Raw genomic sequence first — 14,382 nt, 5'->3', positions numbered from 1 at the left:
ATTTTTGAATGACAATGGAGGGAGTTCATACATGTTTATGATTTAGTATAAATGATATGTCATTGTGTAGCCATTATTATAGCATATAGAACATATACTTGTGGTAAGAATTTATTTGATGCTTCTACTATCATAGCTTAAAATTGTGGATGTATTTTGGTTTTTCTTTGTCGCGGGATGCATTAGTTTTATTTCAATTAATGGGTATGCTTTCTAGAAAGGGTCAAATTGTGTTGGTTTCCTTGGAGATATAGCATTGTGTTGCGCCAATTACTAAAACTTAAAGCTGTCAATTTAAAGGGTCAGTTAATTTAGGCCCCAGGCTGCAAAATAAGGGGGCCTAAAAAAGTTTAAGAATAATAAGCCCTCAAATACATAAGCCCTAAAGTTAGAAGGGCCCAAAATTTAAAAGGGGGTCATAAGGCCCCAAATAAAAATAAAATAATTTTGAAAAATAAAATAAAAAATAACTTTTAAATAAAAAAATTTAAAAAATAAATAAATAAATAAATAAATATGCTAAAAATTTCAAAAAAAAAGTTTTTCAACAAAAAAAATTAAAAAATTATGTTAAAACTATTCTAAAAATAAAAAACAACTTTTAAAAAATATTAAAAATTTTCAAAAATTAAAAACAACTTTAAGAAAAATTAAAAAAAGTTTTTCCAACATAAAATTCCAAAAATAAAAAACAATTTTTTCTCTTAAAATCATATTTTACACATTATAAAATAAGAAAGAAAAGAAAACATATTACACAAACCAATTCAATTATGTGACTTGCTAGTATATATACACTTGAGTAGGACTTTATGTTCTTTTTCAAACACAAGCAACAATATTATCCATCTCAATTCAGAAAAGAATACTTTGTAAACATATCAATGAAAGATATATGTCAATATTTTTGACATTCGACATTCAAAATTGAAGTAAATCAATACAAACATGAACTAAATATCATATAAACAAAGACACTAATCCAACCAAAAAAAATATGAAAAGATAAATTCAACATTCAGAATAAAGTATATGACACTAAAATTAGTCCTCCACTTCAATCTTGCAATCCAAATGTATGTTGAGTCATTGTCACCTCAGTATTGCCTTCATCTTTAGTGTTGATATCTTCCTCATCTTAAAAACACAATATATCATACTTAGGTGCAGATGCAATAAGACAATGACATGAGTACATCATAAACATGAACAAATAAAAATAAATAAAATACAAAGTAGAATTACCATGCATATTTTTAGAAAATCCGTGCAACCAACTCTGATTTTAAAACATGCAGGATTTTAAAACATATAGCTAAATTGAGAGTAGGTTAGTTCTTAGAAAGAGTGAATTATATATATACTTTGACGATGAATTAATGGAGCTCAATGAAGAACATTCTGAAGATTTTGATGTACTTCTTTATTGGAAGTTTAATGAGAAAAAATTTCTGGTACTCTCCATAATGGCACATGATGTACTTAGCATTTTTATAACGACTGTAGCATCTGAGTTTTCTTTCAGTATCAGTGGACGTGTTCTTACGAAGTACAGAAGTTCTACTCTTCCATAACACATCCAAATGTTGATTTGTACTCGGAGCTCGTTGCATGGATTTTTTGAAAATATGAATGGTAATACTACATTGTATTTTATTTATTTTTATTTGTTCATGTTTATGATATACTCATGTCATTGTTTTGTTGCATCTGCGTCTAAGTATGATTTATTGTGTTGTTAAGATGAGGAAGATATCAATATTAACGATGAAGGAAATAGTGAGGTGACAATGACCCAACCTATATTTGGATTGCAAGATTGAATTAGATCACTAATTTTAATGCCATATGCATATTCTGATTGTTGAATTTATCTTTTCATGTTTTTTTGGTTGGATTAGTGTCTTTGTTTATGTGATATTTGGTTCATGTTTGTATTGATTTACTTCAATTTCGAATATTGAATGCCAGGAGTATTAACATATATATTTTATTGATATGTTTACAAAGTATATTTCCTGAATTGAGATGGATAATATTGTTGCTTGTGTTTGAAAAAGAACATAAAATCCTACTCAAGTGTATATATACTAGCAAGTCACATAATTGAATTGGTTTGTGTAATATATTTTCTTTTCTTTCTTATTTTATAATGTATAAAATATGATTTTAAGAGAAAACACTATTTTTTATTTTTGGAATTTTTTAAAAGTTGTTTTTTACTTTAGAATAGTTATAACAATTTTTTTTTTTTGAAAAAACTTTTTCAAAAAAGTTTTTTTTTTTAATTTTTAGCAGATTCTTTTACTTATTTTTTTTTGAAAAAAATTATTTAAAAGCTATTTTTTATTTTTTGAATTTATTTTAATTTTCAAAATTAATTTTATTTTATTTTATTTGGGGTCATGTGGCCTCTTTTTAAATTTTGGGCCCTTCTAACTTTAGGGCCTATGAATTTGAGGGCTTACTATTATTAAACGTTTTTAGACCCCTTATTTTAGGAGTTGGGGCCTAAATTAATTGGCCCTCTAAATTGACAGCTCTATTTGAAATAAAGATGTGAAGGTTTTGTAGAATGAACTTGCAAGATGAATATTGTTTGAATAATGGTTAGATTTTTTTTGCAACTGGTATGTTGGTTTGAGGGATGCTTGATGAATTTTGATGGAAAGTTTAGGGAGGAAGTATTCGTGAAAAAAAGGATTTGTGTGGAATTATGTACCAGTGGGTTTTTGTGTGTGTTAAGAATTTGACTCTAGTCTAAAAGAATCGGTGTAGTTTATGTACATAATTAATACTAAGGGTTTTGTGTGTAGAAATTGTGTGTGTAACTTGGAGAATTTGACTCTAGTCTAAAAGAATCGGTGTAGTTGTGAGAGTGGATTCTTTTGGTGTTATATGTGTAAGAGTGACAAAGAGTGTGTGTTATGGAGTGGGTTAAAAAATTGTTGATATCAACTTAATTGACATGAAAAAATGTTTTTGTTAAGAAAAAGTGATGTTATTTTATGTACAAAAGAACAAGACTTTTAAAAATAAAGGGTTTCTAAACGCTAAAAAATTGTGTGAAATATATGTTAGAAATTGAATAAATTTTTTATAACAAATAATATAATAAATAAAACTGCAAAAAGAACCATCCGAAAATCATTATATGGTTTAAAAAAAGATTAAAGTAAAAATTATAAAAAACTATTTAACAGAAAAACTGGGAGTCTAGAAATTTGGGACTCGTGTAATTGTCTATAAGAGTTAGTTAAAGATGGCAATGAGCAGGGTTTTGGCAAGGTAGTATAGTACCATCCCTAAATCTATGATTGAAAAAAATCCCTGTATCTGAGTTCTTCCTTGCTTGGACATCAATCTTAGCACCCATATCCGTGTCCTATGGATATGTAAGTACTCATACCCGTACCCGTTACTCGCATTTCTAATAAAAATAAATAAAAAATATCATATTTTTTATTGTTTTTAAGAAAATTAAAAAAAAATCAAAATAAATTATTGTTGAATTATGAAATAAACAAACACTTATATTAAATACATAATGGTTTAATATTGATGTATTTTTTAAATTTGGTAAACATGTATTTTTTATAATAATATAAATTAAAATATATGAATATATATTGTGCGAGTATGGGGCGGGGTGTGTACTAAGGTGCCCATACCCGCACTCATACCTGCTTATTTTAGTGGATAATTACTTGAGGTCGTGTCCGTACCTATTTTGTTGGATTTTTTCCTACCCATTATGGGTATTTTTGCGGGTGCCCGTTAGGGAGGGGTAAAATTGTTCCCTAATAAGAGTGTCTGAAAAATTGTGAGTTAAAGGGGTCATATTTATATTGTAAATTATTAGGTTAAGATTAATTGGATCGATTCAATTTTAGGAAAGTTTTGCTCTAATTTAATATGATTTGTTTCTTTGTGAACAAGTTCATGAATCTAGATGGATTCATGGACTATGCAAATGAAACAGTAAAAAAATATGACTGAATTTGATTTTCGACTGAATTTGATTTTTTTAAAAACTTTTGAGATTTTTGGGACTAAAAATACATTAAAAATAAGTAATATAATAAGTATTAAAAATAATTTAAGGAAAAATTCGAAAAGAAAATATAAAAAATAAAAAAGTATAACTTTTTTAAAAATAATATAAATGAAGGTAAAAACACTAAAAGGAGAAAAAGCTCTAAAATTGGGATATGTGGGATTTGAACCCGAGGATTCATGCTAAAGACACTTACTACACTACCAATTGAATTATGTTGTTTGTTCAAAATAAAAGTCCCTCTAAAACTATACAAAGTAGAGTTGGTCAAAATTTTGGATATGACACCGATTTAATCAGTCTATCAACAATCACCCAAATGGAATCACATCCCTTTGTTGCCTTTTGTCCTTCCCTGATCTCTTCGAGAATACCACTTGTCAATTTCAACATACCCAACTTCATATTATTATGAGTCTCTTCACATACCAAACTCATGTCTCTGAATTTCTCAATCAGTTTCAACTCTTTAATCATCAACATCGACATATGCAATGACTTCCTACTCAATGCATCTTCTATAACATTAGCTTTACCCGAATGATAACTCAATCCAAAATAATAATCTTTCAGAAACTTGAGTTATCTTCTCTACCTCATATTCAATTCCTTTTGATCAAATAAATAATTCAAACTCTTGCGATCACTAGACACCTCAAATCTTGAGCCAAACAGATAATGTCTCCAAATCTTCAACACGAACACTACAACTGCTAACTCAAGATCATAAGTAGGATAATTCCTTTCATGAACTTTCAATTGTCAAGAAGCGTAAGCCGAAACCTGACCATTATGCTTCAACACACCTCCTATACCCATCTTCAAAGCATCACAATACACCACAAAGGACTCACTTGGATTTGACAAAATCAAAACTGGAGCAAACATCAACTTCTTCTTGAGTTCTTAGAAACTCTCTTTACAATAGGTTCTCCAATTTTAACACAACATCTATCTTCGATGGAACCACAACTACACACTACTAGAAATCACATGACCAAGGAAAATCCCTTACCATAACCAGAACTCTCACTTGGACAACTTCACATACAACTATTTCTCTTTTAATGTTTGCAACACCAGCCTCAGATGCTTTATGTGCTCCTCATCAGACTTCAAATATGTTAAGATATCGTCGGTGAACACAACTACAAACTGATCTAAATACGGTGATGAAGACTGTGAACTCCCTGAAGAACTTGCCAGGCTATTAAAGCAAGAGGAAAGGGTCATTCAACCGCATCAAGAGTCTCCTGAAGTGATTAATCTCGGCACCGAGGACGCCAAGAGAGAAATCAAGATAGGGGCTGCTTTGGAAGATAATGTGAAGAAAGGGCTGATTGAATTGCTGCAAGAATATGTTGACATCTTCGCTTGGTCTTATCAGGACATGCCAAGGCTTGACACAGATATTGTGGTACACCGTTTGCCTCTCAAAGAAGGTTGTCCTCCGGTCAAGCAGAAGCTCAGAAGAACAAGACCAGAGATGGCTGTCAAGATAAAGGAAGAAGTGCAAAAACAGTTAGATGTGGGGTTTCTAGCGGTTACAAATTATCCGCCATGGGTTGCAAATATCGTTCCAGTACCTAAAAAGGACGGAAAGGTACGGATGTGCGTCGACTACCAGGATCTGAACAGAGCTAGCCCTAAAGATGATTTTCCATTACCTCACATCGACGTTTTGGTGGATAACACAACTCAGTTCTCGGTATTCTCCTTCATGGATGGTTTTTCTGGCTATAATCAAATTAAGATGGCACCAGAAGACATGGAGAAGACAACATTCATAAACCCATGGGGCACCTTCTGCTACAAGGTGATGCCGTTTGGTCTAAAAAATGTCGGAGCAACATATCAACGAGCGATGGTGACTCTGTTCCATGATATGATTCATCATGAAATCGAGGTTTATGTTGATGATATGATTTCCAAATCTCAGACAGAAGAAGAACATTTGGTGAATCTGCAAAAAACTGTTAGAGCGTTTGAGGAAATTCAAGTTGAGGCTTAATCCGAACAAGTGTACTTTCAGGGTGAGATCTGGGAAACTGCTGGGTTTTATTGTTAGTGAAAAAGGGATTGAGGTGGATCCGGCCAAAGTGAAAGCGATACAGGAAATGCCTGAGCCAAGAACAGAGAAACAAGTTCGTGGTTTCTTAGGGAGGTTGAACTACATTGCAAGGTTCATCTCTCACCTAACAGCCACGTGTGAGCCAATATTCAAGTTATTGAGGAAAGATCAGGCTATCAGGTGGAATGAAGATTGTCAAAAGGCTTTCGAGAAAATAAAAGAGTATTTGCAGAATCCTCCTATCCTTGTGCCTCCGGTCCCAGGGAGACCGCTGATTATGTATTTGACAGTACTAGACAATTCCATGGGTCGTGTTCTCAGTCAACACGACGAGACAGGTAGGAAAGAGCATGCCATCTACTACCTGAGTAAGAATTTCACAGATTGCGAGTCGAGATACTCGATGCTTGAAAAGACATGTTGTGCACTTGCATGGGCTGCTAAGCATTTGAGACAATACATGGTGTCTCACACAACCGTATTGATCTCCAAGATGGATCCAGTCAAATACATATTCGAGAAGCCAGCTCTCACCGGAAGGGTTGCTCGTTGGCAAATGGTACTGACAGAGTACGATATCCAGTATACATCCCAGAAAGCCATCAAAGGGAGTATTCTGTCAGACTATCTTGCTCAGCAGCCAATTGATGATTATGAGCCGATGAAGTTTGATTTTCCAGATGAAGACATCATGTCCCTTAAGATGAAAGACTGTGAAGAGCCAGTTGATGAGGAGGGACCTGATCCAGACGAAAAGTGGACTTTGTTGTTTGATGGGGCTGTCAATGCCAGAGGAAGTGGAATTGGTGCTGTCATTACTACTCCGAAAGGTGCCCACATGCCTTTCACCGCTCGTCTGACTTTTGAGTGCATAAATAATGAAGTTGAGTATGAAGCCTGTATCTTGGGTATTGAGCAAGCCATTGATTTGAGAATCAAGACTCTGGACATCTTCGGAGATTCAGCTCTAGTGATCAATCAAGTGATTGGTGATTGGAACACCCTCCAGCCCAATCTGGTCCCTTACAGAGATTACACGAGAAGACTATTGACTTTCTTCACAACAGTAAAGCTGTATCACATACCTCGTGATGAGAACAAGATGGAAGATACTCTTGCCACTCTATCCTCCATGATCAACGTGATTCGGTGGAACCACACTCCCAGGATCGATGTGATGCGCCTCGACAGGGCCGCGTATGTGTTTACTGCTGAACTGGTAGTTGACGATAAGCCCTGGTATCACGACATCAAGTGCTTTCTGAAGAATCAAGAGTACCCTGCAGAGGCATCCAAAAATGATAGAAAGACTTTGAGAAGATTGGCAGGCAGTTTCTTCTTGAACAAAGATGATGTGCTGTATAAGAGGAACTTCGACATGGTTTTGCTCAGATGCGTGGATAGACACAAAGCAGACATGTTAATGCAGGAAGTTCATGAAGGCTCCTTCGGTACTCATGCCGGCGGACATGCAATGGCTAAGAAATTGTTGAGAGCGGGTTATTACTGGATGACCATGGAATCTGATTGTTTCAAATATGCTCGAAAGTGTCATAAATGTTAGATTTATGCTGATAAGGTACATGTGCCGCCAAATCCTTCGAATGTGATGTCTTCCCCGTGGCCTTTTGCTATGTGGGGCATCGATATGATTGGAAAGATTGAGCCGACCGCCTCCAATGGGCATCGCTTCATCCTTGTTGCCATCGACTATTTCACCAAGTGGGTCGAAGCAGCGTCATTTGCGAATGTCACCAGACATGTGGTTGCCCGATTCATTAAGAAAGAAATCATTTGTCGTTATGGGATTCTCGAAAGAATCATCACTGATAATGGTTCTAATCTCAATAACAAAATGATGAAGGAGTTGTGCCAGAACTTCAACATTCAGCATCACAATTCTTCCCCTTATCGCCCTAAGATGAACGGCGCTGTTGAGGCAGCAAATAAGAACATAAAGAAGATTGTGCAGAAGATGGTTGTTACGTACAGAGATTGGCATGAGATGCTACCCTTCGCCTTGCATGGGTACCGTACTTTAGTACGTACGTCGACCGGGGCAACCCCTTACTCCCTTGTGTATGGTATGGAAGCAGTCCTACCTGTTGAAGTGGAGATTCCTTCTCTAAGAGTCCTGTTGGATGTCAAGTTAGACGAAGCTGAATGGATTCAGACAAGGTTCAATGAGTTGAGTCTTATCGAAGAGAAGCGAATGGCAGCCATTTGTCATGGGCAGTTGTATCAAAGTTGGATGAAGAGAGCCTTTGATCGGAAAGTGCGTCCTCGATGTTTCCAAGTTGGAGATTTAGTGTTGAAAAGGATCCTTCCTCCTCAGACAGATCACAGGGGCAAGTGGACTCATAACTATGATGGACCGTATATTGTCACCAAGGTTTTTGATGGTGGGGCCTTAATGCTTGCAACTATGGACGGTAAAAACTTCACTTCCCCTGTGAACTCAGACGCAGTTAAAAAATACTTCGCATAAAATAGACCCGCTGGACAGTAAAAAGAATAGTCCAGGCAAAAATGGGCATCCTGACGAACCAAGAAAATGAAAAGGTTCGGGCAAAAATTAGGGATTAAAAATGAAAAGATCGTACACCCGGTAAGTTGAAAACCTGAAAAGGTAACTTAGGCAAAAATGGGTATCTCGATGGATTGAAAACCCTAAAGGGTGATCCAGACAAAAGTTAGGGATTAAGCGAATGGTTGCGTTCTGAGTAGTTCTGAATCTCATCTCGTGTCAATGACTGGAAATTTTTGAAGGATAGGAAACGGTCCAATCACTCTTTTCAGAAAGCTGATCATTTGGAGGATCTTGAAGACGAGCAAGTCATAGCAGAATTGGAACCCAATAGAAATCCATTTCACATTGCCATTAGATTAATTTCTGTTTTTATCTTTTGTGCGATTACCTCTTTCCAGGGATTACTTCCTGATGTAAATGCCTATTCAGAGGCCATTCAATCAATAAAATCATGTTATTCAGTATATCTCTGTTTTCATTTTCATTTTACTGTTTTGTTTGCAAAAATGACGTCCGAATTTTTGATAAACATTGCATCATGAAACATAAGAGCTTTACAGGTACATGCTTAATAAACATTTAAAATTGCTGTAAATGTTAAGTGTTTTAGATCGTCTATTCAGAACAGGTACCCTCGGGGCATTTCCTTAAGGTTCCCCGCCGATGATCGCATACGTTTTCCCCCAACAGTTGGAATTTGGTACCTTATCCCTGCAGAGCTGATCAGAGCATTGGATTCTTCGATCCCCAACAGGCTCTCACGGCTGTACCTCCCCCAAGCGGTTGTTTCAGAATATACACTCCCTAGTAGAGTTGACAGTGCCAAACTATATATCCCCAGCGGAGTTGACAGTGCCAGACTGTATCTTTCCAGCAGAAGCGGATGCTCCTCAGGGTTCGATGCCAGATCGATGATCTCGACGCCAGATCCATGGTCTCTTTCCTTGAAGCAGAATCTCGGTACCGTATCGGTGTTTGCTTCCCCTGCTAAGTCGTCTCTCTCGCAGATTATGGTTGCCAGAACCACTATCGCTTTCCCCAACAGCAGGTTTTCAGTGCCGTTCTCTCCCCAGTCAGAGTCTCGGTATTTCGTCATTGCTAGAACACCGTGTGGCGGGTCATTTCCCCACAGAGTTCTTTGCGCTATGCATCTCCAACAGCCTTGTCAGGGTCCAGAAGATGGTGATCATTTCCCCAGCAGATTCCCTTGCCTCGGCTTGGCATTCTACCTAGCATTTCGCATCCCTGCATGTAGAATCATATTGCATTGCATCCTCCCAAATCGCGTAGCATTTCCATTTTCATGGAGCATTACGCCATTGAAAAATTCAAACATACGCATGTAAGCATAAAACATTCTCGGTATCCCAAGTGATAAGCCAAAAGTTGTTTCCAGTACTCAGACTGAAGATTGTTCATGACTTACCTTTATTATCCCTAGCAAGTGTCATTGGCCCATGCGCCGCCTCTATTATCTTTCCCTATTTCTGTCGATGCTGACAGGCATGAAGTTTTTCCGGTATTCAGGCCGAAGTGGCATTCAGGCCAATTTTCCGATGTTCAGATCGAAGAAGTTTCCGACATTCAGGTCGATGCAACTTGCGGCATTCAGGCCAGTTTTCCGATGTTCAGATCGAAGAAGTTTCCGACATTCAGGTCGATGCAACTTGTGGCATTCAGGCCAGTTTCCGGTATTCAGACCGAAGTGGCGTTCAGGCCAGTTTTCCGATGTTCAGATCGAAGAAGTTTCTGACGTTCAGGTCGATGCAACTTGTGGCATTCAGGCCAGTTTCCGGTATTCAGACCGAAGTGGCATTCAGGCCAGTTTCCGGTATTCAGACCGAAGTGGCGTTCAGGCCAGTTTTCCGATGTTCAGATCGAAGAAGTTTCCGACGTTCAGGTCGATGCAACTTGTGGCATTCAGGCCAGCCTCTCGGTGTTCAGACCGATATTAATAATCTCATATCTTCCGATGTTCAGATTGAAGTCATTTCCAGTATTCAGACTGATGAGCGGCATTCAGGCCATGGTTATTTCTGTGTTACCATTTATTTTGGTATCCAGGTTAACATTCTTTTTCGGTATTCAGACTGACTCTCACCGTACCAGACGGATTCTTTTTTCAAGACCATCTCTTTTCCGACTCTGACAGGCATTGTTACTTCACTTCACTTCAGTGCAAATTTTCGGGCTTTTATTGTATTCAAACCCTTGATACCTCGAAAGTGCGAAAGCCGCTGCTATCTTCTTTTCGGGTCTCCAGTTGATTGAATAGGGGCAGCTGTAATACCTCAAAATTTTCCCCCCTCATTCATGCATTCATTTTTAGGTCATTTAACATTTCATATTGCATTTCATCGTGTCAATCGGGATTAGATCCAAGAAGCTTGAATATCATCCAAGACACTTTGTGGGTCCTATCTGGGTGATCAGTCAACACAAGGGAATGGCTTGAGATACTTCCAACATGTTCAAATGGGGTCTATTCATCAGTCAAAACGTTATTATTAAAGGAGCAAAAGTTTGTTCATGAGCTGTCATGCTCGCTAGGCGAGCAGAATGGGTCGCCTAGCAAATCCTAAGAAAAGCCACCAGAATCACCTACGCTCAGAGGAATTTCTTGAACTGTCATGCTCGCTAGGCGAAGCCCACGCGTTTTGAAAAAAAAAAATATATAAAAATAAATAACAGAAAAATCTTGGACTTGGACCTCTCTCATTTGAGCCCACAAAGCCACGAAAATCAAGTTATAAATCCTGAAATTTCAGTAAAAGAAAAAAAAAGGGAGAATTGGTGAAAGCTGAAAACACTGTGAGGTTTCCTAGGAACAAAACCCTAGAGAGATTCTAACTAATTCAGAGCAACCTCCAGAGACTGAAGGGAACTCATCTGCAAAGAACCAATTCCCTCTCATATAAACTCTAAGATTGTTCTGCAAAGCCAATGGTGCAATTCAATTTGAATCGATCCTCCCCAATCAGTTTTTTTTTGCGAGGGCTCACATGACTCCTGAAAGGATAGCTTGCTTGGCATTCCACTTTATTTGTGGGATACCATTTGGAGATTTATTCCTATTACCTGTATTTACTTGCTTTCTTTGATGGTGCCAGCTCGAGAGATCTCTGGGTTTCTTATTTCTTTAGCTGTTATTACTTCGGATCTTTATCCGTGTGGTAGATCTCTTGATCATTTATCTTTCCCGCATTTTACCGCTTTCTTAGCTGGAAGACCTCGATAGGAGGCAATGTTTTCTTTTGTTTATTTACTTTTATGCTAAAGACCTCCACGAAGAGGCAATTGACGGATAAAAGGGATTAGTAGTCAATCCCCCGTTATTCAGTGTGTCGTTCTTTATGCTCACACTACGTGGCGATGCTTCAGAACAAAAGCCCAAGATCTTTTTGTCCGGTCAGTCAGTGGAGAGGGTTCCACCTTTCTGAATCCCCACTTTTTGTCATGAGCTCACCCTGTCCAGGGTTAAGAGCTATGAGGTCTTATCCTCATTACCCTTTTGATCTGCTCACCCTGACGTTCAATGTCAGTGGTTAAGAGCCCGTTTAATTACCCTGCCATGGCTTGTTTGTCGAGGTTGATATGACCCCTCTTGACTAAAGCCCTACCCATGAATGTTTAAGCCCCCTTGTTGGTGTGTTTACTTTAAGATACATGTTTTGTATGGTGTGATCGCCTCCCCATAGGTTTGCTAGACTTCGTATAGTCTCTCGTTTGCATGTCAATTAAGGTAGCACTGTTCCTTCGTCTAGGACTTCCTTTTTGCATGAGCATCCCTAAAACACAAACAAACTCATTGATTTTTCTTCTCCTAAGAACACGTTAACTCCTTCTACTACAGGCGAGTAAGTCTCCAAAGGTCGAGCATCCGGTAGATTGCATAGTAACGTCGTTCACCTAAAAAACACAAAACAAACAAAAATAGTTAGCTGAACTACAGTTCGCTCTGATTCTCATTCCACATGAGATACGTAGGCATAAGACGTGATGTCTTACCGAGCACACTTATCCTTAACCCATAGGTAGCCGAGCTACGAAGACTCTGATTCTCATATTCAGATGAGATACGTATGCAGTGGATGCGACATCCGTGCGAGTCATTTTCGTTTGACCCTTCTTTTAGTAAATAGTACATTAGATAAATCCACACCCTTTAGACAAGAACAACAAGAGTGGATCCCGTAGAGTACTACGAATGCGTAGGGGTGCTAATACCTTCCCTTCGCATAATCGACTCCCGAACCCAAGATTTGGTTGCGAGACCTTGTCTTTTCCTTTCCTTTTTCCAGGTTTACTTCGAGCGTTTCCTTTCCCTCCTTTGGGATGAATAACGCACGGTGGCGACTCTTCTGTCATTTCTTTTCTCGCCGGTTGTTTTTTCGCATCTCCTTTTTCAGGTTGCGACACTTGGTAGCCCTCAGATGTAGGTGAGTTGGACCGAACTGGGTTAACAATTGCTTGTGTCTCTTGCATTACTATTCTCTATCTTTATCCTGTTTGCATTACTCAAATATTAGTGTCGTGACATTACCTTCGACATCTCATATCTGATACCAGAATTTCAATTGGTATCAAAGCAGACATCCTGCTCTGGTTCTGGGTGAGATCTAGGGATGATACTTTCTGGTACTATGGAGAGAGATGGAGGATCTGTTCACAGACCACCTATTTTGGATGGATCCAACTATGACTATTGGAAACCTCGAATGATAGCCTTCCTAAAATCTCTGGATAATAAGGCTTGGAAGGCTGTGTTAACAGGCTGGGAACATCCAGTTGTTACCAAGAATGGAGAAGCTACTGCTGATAACAGGTGTTGTTATTTTCATGGAAGATGTTTGTTGTGTGCACAAATTCAGGGGGAGAAGGAGTACCCTTGTGCATTTGTGTGTCTTACTAGTTGCATCCATAACTAGTAATTCTGTTTTGTTGCACAAATTTAGGGGGATGAGAAGTACCCTTGTGCATGTGTGTATTACTAGTAGCTATAACTAGTAATTGTATTTGCTTCTGCTGCATATTAAACTACTGTTATGTTGTTTAACTGCTGATAGTTTATCTTGTGAACAAAAAGGACAGATATATGTTTTAGCCAAAATTTGCCAAAGGGGGAGTTTGTTGATTCTAAGTGTTGGCAGCAATTTTGGTAAAACAAAGAGTGTTCACAAGATGTCATGTGTGATGTCTTAACATGAGATATCCTATGTACCTGTTGGAGTTCAAGAACATGTGCATGTAGGATTGTTTCAGAATGCCACATACAATGCCATGGCTTCTGATATTGGATGTACCTGCTGGAGCTTAAATGAAAGACATGTTCATGTAGGATTGTTTCAGATGACATACATAAGGTCGTGACATCTGATATGGTTGTACCTGCTGAAAGTTATAAAAGGAATTATTGGATTATGCAGGATTTTTCCAGGATGTCAGACCCGATGTTATGACATCCTGTACACAGAACATTCAGTATGAATGTTTGGTGTTTTATGATTGCACAAATAATCACAATCTTTGAATGATTGAAGATCTGATTAGCTGGCGCATTCAATCATGGATTACAACCAGATTTACTTATTTTCCAAGGAGATCTAACCAGATGTTATAAAAAGATTTGATTGGAAAATAGATTTAGGGTTTTCAAGATGTCCAAGCCCAGTTGAATGCTTCTATAAAAAGGGACTTAGAAAACCTGTTTGAACACACAACCAA

Source organism: Lathyrus oleraceus, chromosome 4, assembly GCF_024323335.1.
Source record: "Lathyrus oleraceus cultivar Zhongwan6 chromosome 4, CAAS_Psat_ZW6_1.0, whole genome shotgun sequence".
NCBI lineage: Eukaryota > Viridiplantae > Streptophyta > Magnoliopsida > Fabales > Fabaceae > Lathyrus > Lathyrus oleraceus.
The sequence above is the reverse complement of the archived record's forward strand: the minus strand, read 5'-3'. Positions refer to the sequence as shown.